Source organism: Atta colombica, unplaced genomic scaffold (genome assembly GCF_001594045.1).
Source record: "Atta colombica isolate Treedump-2 unplaced genomic scaffold, Acol1.0 scaffold189, whole genome shotgun sequence".
NCBI lineage: Eukaryota > Metazoa > Arthropoda > Insecta > Hymenoptera > Formicidae > Atta > Atta colombica.
In genome coordinates this window covers 3,025,797-3,033,371 of record NW_017259281.1, presented here as the reverse complement: position 1 = coordinate 3,033,371, position 7,575 = coordinate 3,025,797, and positions in this window count along the sequence as shown.

Sequence of the window (7,575 nt, the reverse complement as noted above, 5' to 3'; positions counted from 1 at the left end):
ATAGTGCACTATAATTATTTTACTTTCATTTGCCCGGACATTACAATTTTATTGTTAGAACATCGAGAATTCTTTTAGTAGTAGATTTTATTTGTAGAAGTTTTAATTCCGGTTTTTAAAAATATATTCTTTTAAAAAATTTCTTTTAATATAGAGGTAGATAATACATACAGACTCCGAAAAATCATATTTTACATGCTTGATTAATTGCAAATATACTTTCAATCCGTACCATCATTCATACAAAGTGCCGCTTGAGTTGGATAATTAGAAAAAATGTATCATTATCAATTCTTCATCAATATCTGTTGTATAGGAACATCAAAAGAATAAATCGTTTAAAACCCTAAAAAGATCTCTTTCGATATAAATCATAGACGAAGAGTGCAAGACAATGTATGTGTCAATAACGTTTTTCATGCTTTTCTTGTAATGTGTGAATCAATTTTATTGCGAACGCAAAAAACTCGAAAACGCCGCGTGTGATAAATAAATTGCGTTCCACAGGTTCGAGTATATCACGTTGACGTAAAATCAAGAATGCAGAGCATCACGAAACATCGATGGGGTACTTCGGGAAAACATCGATGGTGCCAAATTAGTGGACGATGTTTTCCCCTTTAATATTTTACTTTGATGTAACTTACGAGACATCATTATTTATTTTCCGTTATCCTTTATTAATGCCTCATTCCCATAACTCCTGAATCAAGAACGTTGAATAAAACTTTAACCGCATGGCGAACAGTTAACAAGAACAGTTCACTGCCGCGGGATTAAAAAGTCCCTCGATAATGGCCGTACCCGGTGCAATTGCATCGTGGCGCCAGGTACAAAGTTACAAACGAGAGGCGTAGAATGTTGGCAGCGAAATCGCAAAAGAAGGAAGAAAGAACTAAAGAAGTACACAAAGTATCGCCGCGTTCAGAGAAGAGATTCGTGCACGCGTATCGGTGCACGTTTGCACACTCGTGCAAACGCATCGTGTGTGAAAGGGGGTGCGTGAGCGGGCGGAGGGGTGAACGTGCGGGAATGAGTGAGACGAGGAGGAAGCGAGCGAAAGAGTGCAAACGTACGCGCGTAGAGCGGTACGGACGAGAGGGAAAGAGAGACGGAGAGAGATGAAGAGAGTACTAAGCTAGAAACTCATTACGCTCGCTCCGCCCCGGCCGTTCGACGAAGCGGCGGCCAATCGGATACTGCCGGATCGTAATCGCGCCGGTGCACGGTTTAATCTCGGCATCGCGCCCGAGTATTGCACACGGCCGGCCCGGCCGTGCCGACGATGCACGCCGTGGAGTCCGGGCGGCTGCGAGTGCACGCACACAAGCATCGATGTGGAGTTCATGTGACTATTGTGCTTTAGAGTAAAGTTACCATATCTGAATTACAAAAAAGTTATACATATTTATGTATACACACTTTTTTTGAAAAAAGATGATGACCCCGAGAACGGAAAAAGGGATTATATTTTTTTATGCGTTAAATGTAGGTTTTATTTATATAAAATAAAATTTTTAGAACATAATTTTAATTGACAACTTTTAATAAAATTTTAATTAATGACCAGAAGTTTCACGATCTCGAAAAGAATGTACTCTTTTAAGAGATATGTACTCTTTTAAGAATGATAACGCTATGTTAGAGCTCGATATACGTTTATTGCCCGAAAGAATTATACGGTGGAATTCCCTCGTGTATTCAAATTCTCTTCTGACTCTTGTGTTAGAAATTTTAATTTCGAGATCAAGAATCACTTTATTAAAAAAAAAGTCTCTTCCAGCCTAAAGTTACGACGTCGATCGAGTATTAGAGGCATTGTAAAGTTTCTTACAATTCAAGGCTTCGCTAAGAGGATTGTAAATCGGATTTGGATTTAAAAATCAATTAGAAAATTATTTCTAGAAAAATCAAAATTAAAGAGTTCTCTCTTTATCTTTAACTTTATATTACTCGCGTAAATTTTTTTTTTTCAATGCGTGAGGTATTTATGACACTCCAACATTATAATCTCAATTTTTTTTCATTGCATTCTTTGAGGATTTACAAATAAAGATTGATAATATTCTATACAGTCTTTGGATAAAGATAAATGCACAAAATTTTTTAATTATAAAACAATTTGCACTAAATATAGATAATAATGTGTATAAATAATATTTATACATTTAAAGAATATATATAATGTTTATAAGACGGAATATCATGAAAAATCCACACGAATAATGAAGGATTAATAATATTCCCAAGTTACTAATAATTCCATCATCATATAAAAAAAACAATGCGAAACGTGTTTGATACAAATAAACGCAAACACGTTTGCTAGAGAAAATCAGTTGCATAGGAAAAATCTCGTTTTATCGTCCATTGTCAGTGAGGATACGTTGCCGTTACATTCGGCATTAAATAAAGGGCAACGCACGATGGGACGTTAATTGCGTTTCCGGCTTGCGCGGCAAAATATTCGGCATCTCGCAAATGTACGAGCGCGCCGCATCGCGTCGATAACCGATCGCTGGGCACGAGGAGGAAACACGAGTAAACGCGCTATCGAGTGACAAAAAGAAATTCGTTCGCCAGTCATTGGACCGCCGATGTTCAACGAATTACCTGAATAATTGAGACTGACCGATGTTCTCGCATTTGCGCGGCCAGTCACTCTTGCCGATGGATACCGATTGTATTTTTTTTTTTTTTTTTTTGAAATGCCCGACATGCGACGGACGTGCGCGTTACGCGTCCTTTTCATTATACATTTATAAGAACGATCGGAATTTTACTCTTTCTTTCTCTCTCTCTCTCTTTCTCTCCCTCCCTCTTTTTCTTGCTTTCTTTCTCTTTTTTTTAAACGCACAATTTTCAGCCGCACACCGAATCACAATGACACCTCTCTAAAATAAATATTTAACGCCGCCGGAAATAATTCAATGGCTATAAAAGTGGATATGCGTTTGATAAAACGACGTATGAAGAATTCACAGGGGTTCGTAACAACTGCAATTGCAAATGACGCTTATATTGGCGATAGCCGATCAAAAAATATCTTGAAAAACGGCATTTTTAAGCAGAAACAATCGAATAACGAAAGAACACTCTTTAAGCAATCTGAATAACCTATTTTTTTTGTCTGCTTAAAAAGTATAAAAGAGCAAATCTAGAGAGAAACATTAAAAATAAGAGCGAAATCGGATCGTAGCCTCTCCCTAATCGAATCGTTCTGGTATAAAAGATCAGCGGCGAAGTAGATTAATATAAATCATCGATCTCGTGACTGTTGAAATCTATATGAACTCAGTCTTCTTTTGGTAAAAGACTCGCGCGTGTTCGAGAACAGCGCATGAAACGTATTCGCGTAGCGAATGAAGGGATATGAAAGGACACAGGGTAGTTTGGCACAACGTCGAGAAGGGGACACGAGACGAAGAAGAGAATGGAAAGGAACGAAACACACGCCGCGAGAAAGAGGAGGAGAGCGAAGGAAGAGAAAGAAAAGATCACAGAGGGAGGCTGAGAGTCAGAGGTGGAGGAGGTGGAAGTGGAAGTGAAGGAGGAGGCGGGTGGAATGAAGCAGGAAGAGAAGGGGAGAGAAAGGGAGGGCACTCGTACACGTTGAAATTGCTCGGCCATTAACGATACTATGTTATTACGCTTGTCCTTTTTTGCTCCAAGGCCTCCACTCGCGCGCGTTCAAGCCGCCGGCGGCCATCTTGGAGTATGGGATTGAGAAAGGAAAAGCGCGAGGGGGACCGAGAGCGCGTTTGTCGCGGTCGCGCCGCGTTCCCTCGTTGTCGATCGAACCGATCGAGCCGATCCGATTGCGAGTCGATCGATTAGCGAACTATCACATGAGTTAATGCACGAGCAAGATCTATTTCGGGAATTCCCTCGAAGTAAATGATTTTCCCGAGAGTAATAGTAGGCACGTGAGAAAAAGCGTGTCTTACGCGAACCGTCGCGAGTGAATCATGCACGTCGTCGATATATCTGTAGAATCGGGACTCCAAACCGCCGAAACCGGTTCGGTGTCGGTTTGTGAATCCTGATTTATTCTTAAACGGCACAAGAGTCACGGCTCGAACCTCGGATGTAGAAATAACGTGACGAATAAAGTATATTTTTTTGGATTTTTTAACAATCGCATAAACAATAGAATTTTCATGATAATTGTCGATGAATTGTATTGCAGACGAAGTCTGTAGGCGAGGAAAAGAGAATAGGGGGAATGAAGCAGAAGAGCAACGATTGAGCGTTTGAGTGCTCTTTAGAACGGCTCGTTCTTGCAACGGAAGAGGAGAGGGAGTAAAGTGGGAGAGTAGAGATCGGGCCGCATTATTAGTCGTTACCTATAATCTCCACTTGCTCGCTCCCATCGGTATCGATAGTCATTTCGTTTCAACTTTTGACCCCCGCGTCGGGGCTGTAATCAAGCGTAAATCGTGTCCAGCTCTTTTTTACGAAAGCGTTTAAAGACAAAACGATCACAACGTGAGTTCCGTTCCCTCATCCCTTCCCCCCTCCCTCTCCCGGCATAACCGTTCGTCCTCGCTCCGGCGGTCCCCTCACCACATCTTTCCTTCTCCCCCGGACTTTGTTCCACAATCTCGCATCGTTTCGCCGTATTTGCGGTACCGATTTCCCAAGACCGCCATTCGCTGAGCATTAAATCGTTTCGGACTTCTATCCGGCACGACTCGGTTGTGACTCGCGACCCCGGTTTCGATTTCATAGCGCGTAACTATCATTTGGATATCCTATGAGTTCATTCTCTGTAACATCCTCTGCAAGAAATAAGGATACTAGCATTTAGGGCTCTTGTTTACTTATTATTATTATTTCAAATTGTGACATTTAGAAAGGAGAAAACACATAATAAAAATTCTTGCAAGTTATATTATATTTGAACAAAAATTTTCCAATAAAACAACATTTGCAAATAATAATTTAAACTTATAAAATATATGTCGAATTATCTTCTTGTTTTGAAAAAAAAATTAAATTATATCTATTTTTATATACTATACATATTATTAATTTAGAATTTAGATAGTATGCCACAATTGTGAACACAGCTTATTTTGATTTATGCATAATTCATTTCCAGAAGCCGTGTTCCGATATACATTGCCAGTACTGAAAATTTATAATTCAGGTTATATACTATACTGTAGATTTTCAGTACTGGCTGCATATCGGAACACTTATATTTATTAATGGTTATATTTATTAATTGACAAGACAAAAAGGAATTTTCAGTATATTTTACAAGTCGATTCTATCGATTTTAGTCTTGTTTTACTAAAATTTCCATATTAATATATTTTGCAAAAATTTTTATTATATATTTTCTGATTCTTGATATCACAATCTGTGATAGAAGTCGTGAATAAGAACCTTAATAACAAGAAAAGGACGGACTTAACGATCGCATTTAGAATTCCGCACAATAAAAGGAACAAAGAACAGGGAACAGAGAACAGAGAATAAGAATTTCAATCTATCAGAAATTATTGTGGAATATACAGTTTCTGATAGGTTGACATTCTTATTCTCTGTTCTCTGTTTCCTGTTCCTTTTATTGTGCAGAGCCCCTTATGTTCTGCAATATTGTACAAGAGAAAATTGTCAGAAGTTTAAACGTATGCGTTTGTCTGATTGAATCCGCGAATTTAACACGTATGCACTCACTTTCTTCGGAAGCAAAGATGTCCCATGATTCTTATGGCGAAGTAACACCGGCTTTAAGCCGTCGTAAACCTCTTACCGCTTTATTTGAATTTCAAATTTTAGCCTTACACAACCACAGCCGAAATCCACGCGATATGTAATTGCGACGCGGTACCACCAAATTTTTCGTGACACTATATTTATTCTGACCCTCCGTGTATAATTTATAAGAACTCAGAGTGTTGCCTTCGTAATCGTGACGACTAATTGACAGAAATAATATTTAAATACAATATGTTATATACATATATCATTGCACTTCCTTTCTTAATTTAAGACTGTTTATTTATAATTGGATTACCAGAATATGATTGTGGCCTTATAGGTTTGAAACAATAATATATTCATCAACGCATTTGCGAGAAAAAAAAAGAACATATAATAAATTTTTGAAAATTCTCAAAGCAATCATTAAGATCAAATATATCGTGTGCGCACTATTTGAAAATATTGCATTACTATGCATTACTTTTCGCCCAGATAAGCTTTGTCGTTTCGAGATGAATCTGGTTTATGAGAAAGCTCGTCGTCGTTGTCGTGCCCACGATTATTGAAACGTGCCGCCGAACTAGACGCAGACTATGCGGCGAGAGAAGGGAAACGAGCCGCGCGCGGCTTCACAAGGTCCTTAAATTAAATCGCGCTCTCCTCTCCGTTGTTTTGCAATCGGAAAAGGATTCTGGATAGTTGCCGGGTGTAGTTGAGAGCGTTCCGATGTCGCTCGCAATCGAGGGCATAAAGTGTCCGCGTAAAGCAGAGTCCCGGATAGGCGCTCCGTCGCCTGAAATGACCCAGGTGCGTCGCAGAAACGCGTCGGAACTTTGGAACCCCATTGCCGCCGTGATGTTGTTTGAATATTCATCCGCCTTTTTTTTTGCTTCTGCCATTTCTTACTCGCGTATCACTAGAAACATATTTCCTTTTAAATATCGATTTGCAATGTTTAACGAACGTTGATTGCACTGAGAATCCCATTTGATTGAATCAAGTAATCTCTTGTTTTGATGGACAAACAAACTTTAGTTGATGCAATGAAATAATTTAGTTGAAGAAAAAAATTTGATAATTGCAACATTTTACTTTAGTGTTAGACACAACATTATCTAGTAATCGCGTTAATTCACGATTTTTATAATTATAAATAAAAAAAACAATAAAAAATTGTTTTCTTTGAGATTCTGATATATTTTCAAATGTAATTTGAGAATATTTTGATAGCGCTAACCTTTTAGCGTATAATTTTACGATATAAGTTATATATAAACTAAATTATATAAACTAAATATATATAAACAAGTAATAAAAGAAAAAAAAATTTAATTACATAAAAGAAAAAAGAAAAATTTAATTAATAATTATATAGATGCACGTTATATTTATCACACTATTAAAATTGAATTGGAAATACTATTGCGCGTTTACCATAATTTTTCTGAAAAGAACATTTTAGCGTTCGACGACAATGCGGCAATAGCATCGTGTAATATATTTTCAATCTTGCAACGAAATATCGCTACAATCTTTCTATTTTCTTCTAAATATTAACTTATCTCGAAAATTCCTCCTATTATAGTCGAGATATACTTTATCACTTATGAAAGATGTATCTCACAAAAAATGTACATAGCCGTGCTATAAATTCTGTTCGTAAAAAAAATGGATTTATTTTTCATTACTAAATAAAAACAGTATGGAATGTACATTCGTTTTATTGAATTGGCCAATTACAAAATAGTTATAAAATTACAAGTAATTATAACTATTAAAAATGTTCATTTTTTGCCTTCAAATTCTTTCAAATGGTAGGGCTTTAAATTTTCATAGCACGCAAAATCTTAATGCAATATA